At 44.6% G+C, this 14836-nt stretch overlaps 2 long non-coding RNA genes across 2 annotated transcripts in view; one reads left to right on the top strand and one right to left on the bottom strand.

The window, feature by feature from the left end:
- The window catches only part of LOC308460620, a 428649-nt gene that overhangs the window by 6683 nt on the left and 407130 nt on the right, over window positions 1-14836 (bottom strand). The gene's annotated exons all lie outside the window — the stretch shown is intronic.
- Window positions 1158-3773, top strand: LOC308460671. The gene is made up of 3 exons (XR_013978708.1): window positions 1158-1562; window positions 2260-2469; window positions 3592-3773. It is a non-coding gene; the product is annotated as an uncharacterized lncRNA (long non-coding RNA).

The raw sequence follows: 14836 nt of genomic DNA, 5'->3' as shown, positions 1-14836 counted from the left end.
ACCAATTCTTTAATGATAGTCAAAGTGACAAGAAGTGGTGTGTGTGTGTGTGTGTGTGTGTGTGTGTGTGTAGCTTCAGGGCTAAGCAACCTTTTCAAATGAGTGTAGTTGAAGTTGGCACTTGGAGGTGGAAATCAGTGTTAATACTTCAGATGCGGAAGTTCTGAGATGGAAGATTGCATACAAGAGGAACTATGATTATAGATAAATGCTGTGAAATTCATAAGCCATATTAAGTGCTGAAACAATCCAGATAAAAAGCACCTTGCATATTTTAAAGAAAACACATCTCTCTATGCACATACTCTCATGTCTGAAGACTTTGTTGATCCCAACAGGATTTTGGGAACTGGCTGATTTAATGAAAGGGCTGAGTCCGGTGCTGTTTTTATTGCAATTATTTGTATGGTTTTAATGTAGATAGATATAAAATTCTATCCATGTTCAATTGTCGTTGTCTTGCCCCCCACCCCACCCCCCCAATGTTTTAACTGTTCTTATTTTTAGCTGTAAGCCGTCTTGAGTTCCTGCCAGGGAAAAAGGTGGGGTATAAATAAACCACGTATTATTATTATTATTGAAATAAAAAAAAATAAAAAAAATTATCCAGTAGCACCTTCTAGACCAGGTATGTCCAAAGTCCGTTTCGGGGGCTTAATGTGACCCACCGGTTGGTTTAATCTGGCCCCTGTGGCAGTTTATTTCCTGGGGTAAATTCCTAAAATCCAATAGAAAGCTCAACAACTTTGGTTGGCCCTCACTTCATCAAATCTGGCCGTCTTTGAAAAAAGTTTCGACACCCCTGTTACAAACCAACTAAATTTGTTCTGGCATAAGCAGAAGTGGGCATGCACACGAAAGATTATACCAGAACAAACTTAGTTGGTCTATAAGGTGCTACTGGACAATTTTTAATTTTTTTTAAAAAAAAAATTATTTCAACTGCGTCAGACCAACACGGCTACCTACCTATTATTATTATTATTATTATTATTATTATTATTATTATTATTAAAAGCCATACCAGTAAGTAGCCTGGCTGTAGCATTCTGGACTTTCTGAAGTTTCCAAACCCTTTTCAAAGGCAGCCCCACACAGAGCACATTGCTATTTGCAAGATTTCAGCTCTGCTCAGTCATATGTGGGTGGCAGCGTTATTTTTAAACTTACAAGAATGACTTTGTCTCTAACCCAATGAAAGCTCGCTGCAAATGTGTAACCTCACAGCAATTTACTAAAAAAAAAATTGCCATACCTTTCCCCACATAGACAATTAATGTGCCGGAAAATCAAATGCACGTGTGATGCCACTATGGAAGATACACCTGGAGGAGGCCAGGATTTCATGCATCGTCCCAGGCAACTGTTGCCAAGGAGACAGGAATGTTGTGCAGGGAGGCAGGTAGCAGCTAACCTGTAGGGAGGCAGGGCAGTTGGGCAGGAGAAGAAGAGAGATGAGGTATCCAACGGGAAGAGAAATAAGTGTTGCTAAGATCCTATGGAGAGTATTCACTGAGAAGAAGCTGTGATCAGATGTTGGAATCTGACATTGGTCCAACTAGGTAGTGTTAGATCCGGGAATTAGGGATGGGGGGGGGGGTGACTTTAGACTGCAATGTGTCTTCTTCTATTACTATTATTACACTTCACCTTTTCCCTTGACAGGGACTCAAGGTGGCCTATAGATAAAAATAACAACAGCTGAAATCACAGGGAAATAACAATTAAAAAACCATTAAACATTGAGTGGATTAAAACTACACACACACACACACACACATCTAGTAAAGGTAAAGGGACCGCTGACCATTAGGTCCAGTCATGGCCGACTCTGGGGTTGCGGCGCTCATCTTGCTTTATTGGCCAAGGGAGCCGGCGTACAGCTTCTGGGTCATGTGGCCAGCATGACTAAGCCACTTCTGGCCAACCAGAGCAGTGCACGGAAACGGCGTTTACCTTCCCGCCAGAGCGGTACCTATTTATCTACTTGCACTTTGATGTGCTTTTGAACTGCTAGGCTGGCAGGAGCAGGGACCGAGCATCGGGAGCTCACCCCGTTGCGGGGATTTGAACCGCCGACCTTCTGATTGGCAAGTCCTAGGCTCTGTGGTTTAACCCACAGCACCACAGCAAAACTATACAAATACAATAAAAACAGTCCAGCGCACAGTGAAGCACACGACTAGATTTCTGTTCTCCTTCCTGCTCTCTTCTCCACCACTCTGTTTTTTGTTTCTGTGTCTGTGTTACGTACGTCAGAGCAACAGGCAGCAAAGAACGGTGTGCCAACCCCGATTAGAAGCAGAGGAAATGATCTCGAACATGTGCCGCTTCACATTTTAATCTCACTTGAACCTTAGCACCTTCGTGACTACAGGAATAAAATAAGAGCTTGCTTCTTCTGCCCTGATACTAAACGCATCGACCTGCAAATAGAAGAACAATGAGGAGTATATTTTCAAAGTGAAGGTAATAGCCATGCAGACATGCCAAGCTATTCAGTCAAAACCTCAAACTTGTGACACTTGTGGCAACTAAGCGTACACCTTGCTGATCCTCTCCTACAGGTGAACAGAACATGGATTTCATATGGAGGGTTTGAACAGCTTGCAGTTCACCTTCATTCCCTTGTGTGCATTTTCTACTATTTAGTCTTTGTGCCTTTAAGCTTAACGATCGTAAGTGTTGGGTGAAATATACAAAACAATTCACATTTCACTACGTCTGTTTTGACATTAGTCTTCTTAAGTGTATTTTATACTTCAGCAAAGTAGCTGTAAACATCATGAATGCTGGGGGTGGGGGGGATGCCAAGGATCATTTGACGGCACATTTGGGAAGGAGGACGAGATAAAAAATTAATAATAATAATTTGGATGGATGTGAACTGTAGGGAAGATACGGAGAAAAAGAGGGAAAAGTATTGCTTAAATACATCTGCCAAGTCCACACACTGAATATATAGCACTTTCTGATTGGTCAAAGCACTTCAGTTTAGTAAATTTGAGGTGGTTTTTTAATTATTATTTTTAAAAGGCTTGTTGTTTCATTTTTTCCTCAAAATCAGTGGGATTAGGAGTAACTTGAATCCATTGGTTTGAGTCGTACCCTCCGGAGTAGGGGTAAAACAAGCTTGCTCCCTCTTCCATGTGACAGCCCTTCAGATATTTGAAGGTGGCTATCATATCTCCTCATTTGCAGGCTAAACATAACCAACTCCTTCAACCATTCCTCATAAGGCTTGGTTTCCAGACCCTTGATCGTCTTGGTCACCCTCCTCTGCACACATTCCAGGCTGTCAAAATCCTTCTTAAACTCTGGTGCCCAGAACTGGACACGGGATTCCAAGTGTGGTCTGATCAAGGCAAAATAGAGTTGTACTATTACTCCCCTTGGTCTGGACACTAGACTTCTGCTGATGCAGCTTAGAATAGCATTGCATTTTTGGCTTAGATCTGTTTCATCATCTGCCAATGTGGAAATATGTGTATTATGGGACTTCTTTATGTAGCACGCAACAGCTGTTTATATCTCAGCAATTAACATATTTACTAATCCTTATTTACCTTCCTTGCATGTTCTCTTTCAAAGTTAACGTGTTTCGAGAGGGGTAGCCCTATTTGCAAAAACTGCAAAGAACATTGAGACACCTTAAAGACAAGGGTTAATGAAGTTCATCACAAAGCCATCTATGCCTGCAAACCCAACCATGCCTACTCAGAAGTTACCCTCACTGGATTCAGTAGAGCTTACCTCCTGGTAAGTGGGGCTAGGATTGCAGCAGCTCTCACTAACTTGACTTCACAATTCAGTATAACAGACACCCGCAACCTTTGGCCCTCCAGATGTTTTGGACTACAATTCCCATCATCCCATCAATTTCCACTGGTCCTGTTAGCTAGGGATCATGGGAGTTGTAGGCCAAAACATCTGGAGGGCCAAAGGTTGGGGATGTTGCAGTATAACCTAGTCATCCTCTCTCATTTCCCTCACAGAGGAATCAATGAGGGACAGTTATGAAAATAGCAATAACAGCAATAATAATTGGAAGCCACTCTGAGCTGCTTCCAACATAATAAAAACAGCAAAGCATCAACCATTAAAAACTTCAAAATACAGGGCTGCCTTCAGAAAGTTGTGTACTTGTTTATGTGTTTGACATCTGATGGGAAGGCATTCCACTGGGTGGGCACCACTACCAAGAAGACCCTCTGCCTGGGTCCCTGTAGTCTCACATCTCGCAATGAGGGAATGGATAGAAGGCCCTCAGAGCTGGACCTGGGTCCAGGCTGGACGATGGAGGTGGAGATGCTCCTTCAGGACCGAGGTTGTTTAGGGCTTTAAAGGTCAGCACCACTGAATTGTGCTCAGAAACATACTGGGATCCAAAGTAGGTCTTTTAGGACTGGTGTTATATGGTCCTGGTGGCCACTCCCAGTCACCAGTCTAGCTGCCGCATTCTGGATTAGCTGCAGTTTCCAAGTCACCTTCAAAAGTATCCCCACGTAGAGTGCATTGCAGTAGTCCAAGCGGGAGATAACCAAAGCATGTACCACCCTGGCAAGACAGTCTGCTGGCAGGTAGGGTCTCAGCTGACATACTAGATGGAGCTGGTAAACAGCTGCCCTGGACACAGAATTGACCTGCAGCTCCATGGACAGCTGTAAGTCCAAAATGACTCCCAGGCTGCGCACCTGGTCCTTCAGTGGCACAGTTATGCCATTCAGGAGTCCCACACACCTGCCTGCTCCCTGTCCCCCAGAAACAGCACTTCTATCTTGTCGGGATTCAACCTAAATCTGTTGACCTCCATTCATCCTCAAACCACCTCCAGACACTCACTCAAGACATTCACTGCCTTCACTGATTCTCATTTAAACAAGAGGTAGAGCTGAGTATCATCCACATATTGGTGAACACCCAGCCCAACCCTCCTGATAATTCACTGGGGAACAATTTTTTACTTTTTGAATGTTGTCTAGATTTCTACAACTGATTTAGGGTATTTTTGCACTTTCCAACTTCTTCTAAAATGCTCCACACAAGCGTACATGTGAACAAAAACGTAAAAAAACGACATGTGGCCATAGCTCAAAAACTTGACCTGATTGAGCAAAACCGTGATTTTTGGATTCAGCGCATCAGATTCGTCCTAAATCAACTGAAAAAACGCAGACAACAAATTTGTTGTTGACCAGTGAATCCCTCCCTGTGTCTTCATATACATGTTGAAAAGTATGGGAGAGAGGATGGAGCCCTGCGGCACCCCACAAGTGGGTGTCCCAAGAGTCCGGACAATCATCCTCCCCAAACTGGAAATAAGTCTCACTGAATTCAGTGGGATTTACTTCTGAGTAGGCATACTTAGGTTTGCAATCTTGATGCATATAATATGCCTTTAGCTGCCCCCCCCCCCCGATGTCAGAAATCAGAAGAGCAAAGAGGCACCTAGATACTGTGGCAGTCCCTCTCTCAGTCAAAGGCAAATACCTTGTGTTATTGACTTCCCTGTGTGTTCTCTTTCAAAGTAAAAAAAAGTAGTTAAAGGCCGATCAATTAGCTATCTCCCCACAGGGTTCTAAACCCCTTTTCATCTTTATAACAACATCAAAGAAACATGAAAAAAGACATTAATTACGCATAATCTGCAGACTTAAATTAAAATGCTGTGGACAGATGTGGATGGCATTCACTTCAAGGAATCCCATCCCTGAACACTGAGTGAACATGCAAACACAGGGAATTTCTGTATCTGTGTCTGCTTAGAGCAGAATTCTCCAATATCCCTATTCCAGTATTATTCCCCCCAAAAATTGTTAGGTGTGGGACTGGAGAGGAGTCCGCCAGCCGCAGGAAGTTCAAACTGCAAGTATACCAAATACATCCTTCTCTGTTGTGGCATCACAATTTTTGGAATGATCTTCAAATAGTAGCCTGCTTGGCCTAGTGTTTTCTAGAGGTTTTTTTAAAATAAATAAATAAATAAATAAGATTTATTTCACCTGCTGATGGAGGATCTGAAATTTCATGCTGATTGTTTGTGAATTTTATCCAGTAAAGCTGTTTTAAATTATTGTTTTCATACGGCTCTGTGTTGCACATCGCTTTGTGTATTCTTGAACAGAAAATGTATAAATAGCTTCAAGGCAAAAATGTCCCCTCCTCTTTGGAAGAACATATTTGATTAGCAGGCTTGTCTTACCATCTGTTTCTGTTGATCATTTTAGGCTTACTGTGGTTAGAAAGCAAACTGTAAATCAAACTGGTATTTTATCATCCAAGGTGGGGAAATAAAAACGAAACCCAGAAAAATTTGGTCCCTATGTATTTGCTCGTTATTGATTTTAGGCAGGACCAGGAACCAGAAAATAGAAGTGGATGGCTGCTATCAACATCTGTTGCATAGGTACCTTAACTTAAAGGCCAGTAGAGGGCAATAGAGATGTTCCATTTGAGATACATCTTAAGAAATTTGCAGTGATAATATGTTTACCAAAAAAGGGGGGGAAATCAGGATGAAAAAGAGTAGTAGGGAAGATAGCTTATTCACTTTAGGAGTGAGGATCTGCCTTTGATAGACCACCGAGAGAAGCTAATAACCAGCAGAGAAAGGACCCTTCTCTTCAAAACGTGTACCTTCATTAGGACATTTGGCAAATGGTACAGAGAATGAAGTCCAAAGGAGGACTGAGAGATGCCAGGATGATTTGGTGGGAATGGAACCGAGGAAAGAGGATTTCAAAGAGCCTTCAGCTGACGGAGGTGAGAAGACAGATGCATTTGCTTTTGGGGGAGATCAAAGGCAGCCTGAACGGGGCTGACTGGGACTTACCTGTACGAAGCTGAGAGAGAGGGGTGGAGAATGTCCTCAGAGTGTTGCTTATGACAGAGCGGTCAGCTGTTTAGATGGTCTTCCCTCACTGTCTATGTTAAGAAATATGCCAGTGCTGTGAATGGTTTGGTGTTACCTGGACTGATACGTAGTTGGCACTTCAAAAGGCTGAGGATTTTGTGCCAGTTTTTGCAAGAAATCACAGGTTACTATGCTTTGAGAGGGCTCCTTTCTTTCAGCCGCAAACTTTGGAATAAATGTATCCCTGGAGTTACTTCTCAGCATTGGAAGCGTAAATCATAGGCGGTTCCTATTAACCCTTTTGTGTGAGGAAGGACTGTCAAATGAAGAAAAGATCCCAGAAGGAAAAGAAGAGCAAGGATTAAGACACAGGAATCAAAGGGCGAAGAGCCAGGGGTCAAGTTGAGAAAGAAGCACAACAATTCAGTGTCAGCCGCCTGGCTCAGTGGTGGAACGTTTGCTTTGCGTGCAGAAGAAAGGCAAAAAAGATGGGCTTTGGGCAGTCGTCAAGGATCTAACGAGAATAATTGCCTGGGACAAGAAAGGTAACAGGAAGCCAGCTTGAGTTAAGTTCTTAAACTTCATTTATTTCAATTGGAAAATGCAACTGTTTACTGCAGGTTTACTACAGTGTCCATCCACCTGAACTGGTCAGGGGTTTAAAACAGATTTTTTTAAAGTTAGAAGGGGACCACATGGGTCATCTAGTCCAACCCCTGCAATGCAGGAATCTTTTCCCAATGTGGTGCTTGAAGCCATTACCATGAGATTAAGAGTCTTGTTTGGAGAGGGTCACAGGCCCTCCATCCCTGATTTACTGGATCATAAGTTATTATGCATATGCAACTCCTTGGTCTCTATGGTTCTCCAAAGTGCTAGGAGACAATCTTACCATGCATACCTAGGGAAACGAGTCTAGGGATGCAGGGGACTAGAGAAGTTTATTGCTTGTCTCCACCCAGAGTTGAGCCCATGCTCAAGACTGCACTTATATACACAGATGTGTCTTAGTCGCCATGCATAGGATTGGGCTACAACTCCCATTGAAATCAGTGGAGATGTGCCCAGTTCCTATGTGAGTTTACGTGAAAGTAAATCCCCCTATATTCCCATGCCCTCATTTGCAGGGGGGTGAGCAGAGGGTGGTAGCAAAAGGGATTGTGTGCTCATGTTAATGAGGATATGTAGAAGTCATGTAAGGAGCATCACTAAAGAACCATCAGCCTCAAAATTGAGGGTTTTTCAGGCTACCTCTCCTGTTCCGCCTGTGTCATTTCTCTAACAGAGAATTGATATCTCTGAAGTATGTGATTCCTGCCCCCCGCACAGCCTGTTGTTAGGAACTCAGTTGCCCTGCCAACTTCATGAAGGTGACTGGGAACATTTTCAGTGCCTGGGGCTTGACTAGGTAACCCACAAATCATTGAATGATGGACAAGAAATTGCAAGTTACTAGTTTCAGTTCAAGCCCTCTATTTCTCCTCTTTTCCTTCTATTAAAAGGCAGTTTGTTCAGCTATCAAAGAGTAAAGAGAAATGAGATAGTTCTGAAGTATATCCCACCCCAACTTCAAGGAAATTCAGATTCACGTACATTTAACCTGTCAACTTGGAACCACCAAAAACAAAATTTACAAACAGCTGACTACCCTGCGTAGTAGTCAATGTCAAATTTCATACAAATTTAGAAATAGATCAACAATAATATACATGACGGTGTAAGGAAGGTAGAGTTTAGCTTTTAAGACTTTGCCTTGGCAGCTACTTTTAAAATAAACATTATTTATATCGATTTTCTGATTAAAGCATGCCAAGAATACAATTAATGCAAGAAAGAAAACAATGGAACTAACACAAAACACAACTTAGGTAGATAACTTGTGGTACAGGCATTTAGCTGCAAGAAAACAGAGGGACATGTCAGCAGGGAAAATACTCCAGTGTGTAACAGATCAAAGAATAATTAATCTCAGTCAAGACCATTCTCCCCAGCTACTGTTAACTTTGAAGGGATGCTTCAGATGTGTTAAACTTCCTGCAAGTAAACCAACTTCTACAGGAGTCCACAAGTGTTCATTTGACTTGCTAGGTAGCTGATAGGTGTTCTTGTCCTTGCTGGCATCCATCTGTCTTGAGAGACAATGGAGTGTGTCTCTGGGAGTGAATCCAAACCAATGGAGAATCACAGCATCTGCTGTGGCTGCAGAGACCAGTACAGTGGTACCATGGTTTATGAACTTAATCCGTTCCGAAGTCCATTCTTAAACCAAAGCATTCTTAAACCAAGGCATGCTTTCCCATAGCAGCAGGGGACTCAATTTACAAATGGAACACACTCAACAGGGAGCGGAACATGTTCTGCTTCCAAGGCAAAGTTCACAAACCAAAACACCTACTTCTGGGTTTGCAGCGTTCTTAATCCAAGTTGTTCATAAACTAAGCTGTTCTTAAACCAAGGTACCACTGTAACTCTTAAGTGCTGCCCCTCACATTGCTTTTGCTGTTTTAGCAGCATCGAAATGACTTCTCTAGTATGGAGGTCCTAGGCTACCCAGACGGCCTCACTAAAGCGGTTCAAAGGAAAGCAGAGCAATATGTTTGGCACCAGCTTAGTGGCAGGAGTTGCCGGAAGGAGGCGTACAAGGTGCTATCCAACCGCCTTAGGGACTCCACTCCAGATTTGTGTAGGGCGTAGTCCTTAGCCTTTTCTTCTCTGAAGATATCCAGCAAGGCAGAGGAGGTCTAGGATGATGAGCCCCATCTGCCCCTCACTTACCTCTACCGCATGGGCAGAAACTGCCTTATTGACTGTTGGACCCACTATTACTTCAGGCAAAGCCACCGGAGCCTGTCTTCGCCTGCAGGGGAAGTTCCTTACACACTGAGAGGTTGGCTACCCTCACCTGGCTACCCTCACCTGATTTAGCCAGCCAGTTGAAGCTGTTCCTGGGGTGTGGCCACTGTTGCATGCTGACAGCTTTTAGGAGCCCCAGGTGAGAGCTGAGTGCAGGGTGGGGACCAAAGGTGGACAAACTACCCCACCAGGAGCATGACATGTCCCCCACCAGAGGTACTACCCCTCCCCTAATACCCCTGCTTGGTGGTCACTAGCAATCCCCTCTCTTGCCTCCTCTGGCGTGCACAGAGGGTGCCAAAGAGAGGCAGAGGCTTCTTTCATTTTTGAAGGTATAGTGAAGGGGCTCCTGCTGTTTCTTACTAGCTAAAACTGAGTGGAAATGAAACTGCTAAGGAATGGGTCTGAGGTGTCTGGTATTCCTTCTAGTCAGAGGGCTGAAGGCTCTGGTTTGTGCATGTCTGGGCCTGCCACTCCCATCAGCCATGCAATGTCAAGTGGAGACCGAATAACAGCAACTTGTATTAGGATGGGTGACAATTATTATCCCATCATTGCAGAGCTGAGAAATAATGGCTTCCTTAAGGCAGCTATAGAGCTTGTGGTTGCAATGGTGCTTTTCAGCCTGGGATTTCCCAGCTCATACTCTTTTCTTCCAAATTATTTTTATTCATTTTCCAAATTATTACAAATCAAACCAAATTAATTTAATTTAATACAATTTCTTAAAATCAGGTTTCCCGCTCCTGTTCCAAACATGTGATCCTCATCATTTCCTCGCATAGACACATCATTTCTTATTTAGAATCCAGTTGACATCCTGCACTTGCCATTAAACCATTCTTCCAGCTGGCCGCTTTTTTCACCTTACAAACACCACCTCTGTTGCATCTTATAAATAAGTAATCCATTTCATGTGTGTAGTCCATCATATGAGGGGACGCGGGTGGCGCTGTGGGTTAAACCTCAGCACCTAGGACTTGCCGATCGCATGGCCGGCGGTTCGAATCCCTGTGGCTGGGTGCGCTCCCATTGTTCGGTCCCAGCGCCTGCCAACCTAGCAGTTCGAAAGCACCTCCAGGTGCAAGTAGATAAATAGGAACCGCTTACCAGCGGTAAGGTAAACGGTGTTCCGTGTGCTGCGCTGGCTCGCCAGCGTGACCCGGAAGTGTCTGTGGACAGCGCTGGCTCCCGGCCTATAGAGTGAGATGAGCGCACAAGCCTAGAGTCTGGCAAGACTGGCCCGTACGGGCAGGGGTACCTTTACCTTTACCTTTTAGTCCATCATATACTTTGTTGTTCCAGACCTGGTGTGCTGGGAGAGTTAATTACTATCTTCCATTATTCAGTTCTTTGCAGTGTTTACCTGGATGGTACATGGTCACATTCTATTCCTTCCACTGTTCACCGACTAGTCCAGCCCCTGCAATGCAGGAATCTTTTGACTGCAGCCAATCAGGAAGTAAAAGGATGATGGAAACAAAATTCTTACTGTGCGGAAGTATCACTGAGACCTACTCTCTTCCTGCCTGGGAAGACTATGACTTCCACATAGCAAATCCATTATATTTTTTCTCATTGGGTGTCTAAGGTTGTCAAGTGCTGTTCCTTTAAAAGCTCAGAGGCATTGCCACTTTACAATATTCCCCCACCCTCAGTTCCCCCACCTGTGGAAGAATAGCAAGGCAGGAATCTACACTCTGCTGCTTGTGCTACTAAGTTCTTAAAGAACTGGGCAGCACCAACCCGAAATGGCTGTTTAATGGTCGCCTATTTCCACCTGTCATGCTTCTGTATTTTTTAATAGCAAACTACCATGCAGAAACACTAGGTCTCATTTTGTTTGTAACAGTGGACAGAAAGGCATCTAAATAAGTGAAGCCTAAAATTTCTGCATATGAGACTGCTTCTATGGGCATAGGGTTCCTGGGCAGAGGAATAGGATGGCAACTTTAGGTAGGTCAGTTGTTCTTAAACTGTGGTCCTAAGACTACAGGAAAATGCTGGAGAAATAAGTTGGAGGTCTTTGTTCCAGAGCAGTAGTGATAAACCGTGAAGTGCTCTTCATGACAGCTCTGAACTTTTGACCAATGCAGACATGATGTCTCAATTCTAAGTCAGCTTTCCTGTTGGAAATACTTGATGGCAATTGTGGGGGACTCGAAATCTCACTCACCATCTAGTGACATTGTGGTTGGTCACAATAAGAGGATTTTGGAATTTTCCAAAATAGAAGCGGCAGCTTAGCCCTTAGCCATGCATGCTAATGTAACCTCTCTGTTCCTCCACTTAGCTAGGGCTGTTCTGGCACCTGGAGCGGCGCACATGCTGTGCACCCAAGGGTGGGGCCATGGGGTGGGACGAGTGTCCCAGGAGGCAAGATGCCCATGGGGGCAGAGCGAGCCGCCCATAGGGAGTGCAACGAGCTGCCCATGGCTGGCTGCTTCCAGGGCAGGGGGGAGGGTGCTGCGTCGCTTTGCCAGCAGCCTTCCTCCCTTCCCTCTTCCTTTTGACAGCTTGTGAGAGGCTCCCCCCCCCCCCGGAAGCAGCCCAGGAGCAGGGACCTGCCCACGACTCCCAAGCCTCCCACAAGCTGTCAAAACGAAGAGGGAAGGGGAGAAGGCCGCCGGCAAAGCAGCGCAGCTCTGCCCCTTCCCCCGACGGCTCGGGGTAGGCTTGGGAGTTGCGGACAGGTGGCGAGCCGAATGTCACCCCCCTCAGTGATGACACCTGGGGCGGACCATCCTCACTGCCCCCCTTCCTCTGCCCTTGCCTATACAGACTGCCTTCAGGTGTCTTCTAAAGGCATAATGGCAAAAAGAAATACAGTCATACCTTGGGTTACAGACGCTTCAGGTTGCGTTTTTTCAGGTTACGGACCGCTGAAACCCCGAAGTACCAGAACGGGTTACTTCTGGGTTTCAGCGGTCACGCATGTGCAGAAACGCTAGATTACACTTTGCGCATGCCCAGAAGTGCCAAATCACAACCCTTGCATGCGCAGATGCGCCACTGTGGGTTGTGAACACTGCGGGTTGCGAACGTTTATCCCGCACACATCACGTTCGCAACCTGAGCGTCCACTGTACACTATGAAGATCCAGGCAGTGTGGTGATCAAAGGAAAGGAGTAAAACTTTTTGGGGGGGGGGAAATGGGGTGCCAAGTACTTCAGCCATTTCTTCCACTCTCCCCCCCCCCCCAACTCCCAGCACTTTCTTTGCTGGCTTCTTCAGACTGCCAAGATTTCAGGACACCCTCCCACATACACAAAAATGGGGAGAGGGGCTTTCCCTGACTTCACATGAGCGCTGTGTATTTTAACTGAGGATAGAGGGGAATCCTCTTTACTAGCAAGCTCTCTCTTTCTTTTCTTATATTTTTCTAATATTGCAAAATAGAGTCAGCTTAATTGCAGTCGATGGATAATGCCCTAGGGTGGGGATCCTGCCATTGAGACACACAGAGTAAATGAGAGATCCTAAAACAGGGAAGGGAGGAAGGGGAGACAGAGAGAAACCCCCTCCGGGAGTCTTTCCTGCCTACTCACAGGCAGCTTACTGGGCATCAGCCTGGCCAACCAGTTGGAGAAGTCTAGGTAGAAGCCTTGGACCTGCTGTTTGATCATGAACCCAATCCCAGTATCCACCATGAGAGCGCACCATAGAGATAGAAAAATCTTAAGACGGATCATCACAGGCATACTTCCTGGCTCTGCTTCAAGAAACCTGGACATTTTGGCAAATTCAAAAAATCCCCCCGGAATGAAATTTTACCCCTGAAAAAGAGGGTGAGTCCGGGAAGATCCAGATGTATGGAAATCCTAACTTATCTTATTTGGTGTGTTTGTCTCTGAGAAAAAAACTTATTAATTGAGCAAGCAGTGGATTGGTAAATAGTGCCTCAGAAGATGACAACATCCTTGCTGCAAAACAAATAGTGGTGTTTGGTCCCAACTGTTGCATGTTGTAAAGGCTACCCAGATTTTAAACAAAAGAAAACCTCAGTCTGAAGAGGTTAAATGGTGCTATGTTTTATGGAACTTTGATGCATGGCCAATTTTAACTGTTTTGTTGTGGGCTATACGGTCAATGTTTTCCAAAACACCTGTTTCAAAAACTGGGATATACCATATTTTTTGCTCTATAAGACGCACCAGACCACAAGACGCACCTAGTTTTTGGAGGAGGAAAACAAGAAAAAAAATACTCTGAATCTCAGAAGCCAGAACAGCAAGAGAGATCTCTGCTTAGTGAAAGCAGGAATCCCTCTTGCTGTTCTGGCTTCTGGGATAGCTGCGCAGCCTGCATTCACTCCATAAGACGCACACACATTTCCCCTTACTTTTTAGGAGGGAAAAAGTGAGTCTTATAGAGCAAAAAATACAGTAAATGAATTTGCACAGTGCTTCAGTTTGGACATCACGGAATCTCAATGGCCCTCATTTACCAAAGCAGCAGGGGAGTCTGTTTAGGTTTTTAAAAAACAACAACTACTGCAGGGCTTTCAAGGAGGCTGTAAGACAAGACAAGGAAGTTCTTCACTGAGAATAAACCAGTTCAGTCAGGTCAGGAATGCTATTGGGCTATGTTTATTCATAGAACGCATTGAAGGTTGTGGAATCAGAGCTATCCTGGGATATGCTTTACTCTGGTCTAATCAAATTGGCCACTTCCACCCAAAGAGCAATGTTTTAATTTGCTGATGTGTTACTTTCTGATCCCTGAAGACATTTCTCAGCCTACATTCTTTAATACATTCTGTTCCCGGCCTGCCCATTACAGTCTCTGCTTCTAGCAGCTGTGTAGATCTGGACATCATCCCTTCTCCAAAGTGATACAGCTGGTTGATTGGGCATATACAGTATTTTTCACACTGGGAATGGAAGAGGCAAAATGCACTCCTGTGAAGCAGCCCGGTATAGTTTTGTGATTTGCCAAGCCTCATATGGCATGACAGTCCCACAAGGGGTTCAAAAGGGGAGGGGGGACGCTTCTGACTTTGCTATCTCTGTGGGAGCACAAAAAAAATGAGGGTTCTTAAGTACCATGGACTGTGAGCTGAGCTGAGCTTGATGGGTCTCCTGTTGAGCAAGACTGTTGTAAAGAGAGAAACTGCTTCTTAGAATAGT

The sequence above is a fragment of the Podarcis pityusensis genome (genome assembly GCF_964106645.2).
Source record: "Podarcis pityusensis genome assembly, chromosome: 13".
In the NCBI taxonomy this organism is placed as follows: Eukaryota; Metazoa; Chordata; class Lepidosauria; order Squamata; family Lacertidae; genus Podarcis; species Podarcis pityusensis.
This window is presented reverse-complemented; position numbering and strand designations above follow the sequence as displayed.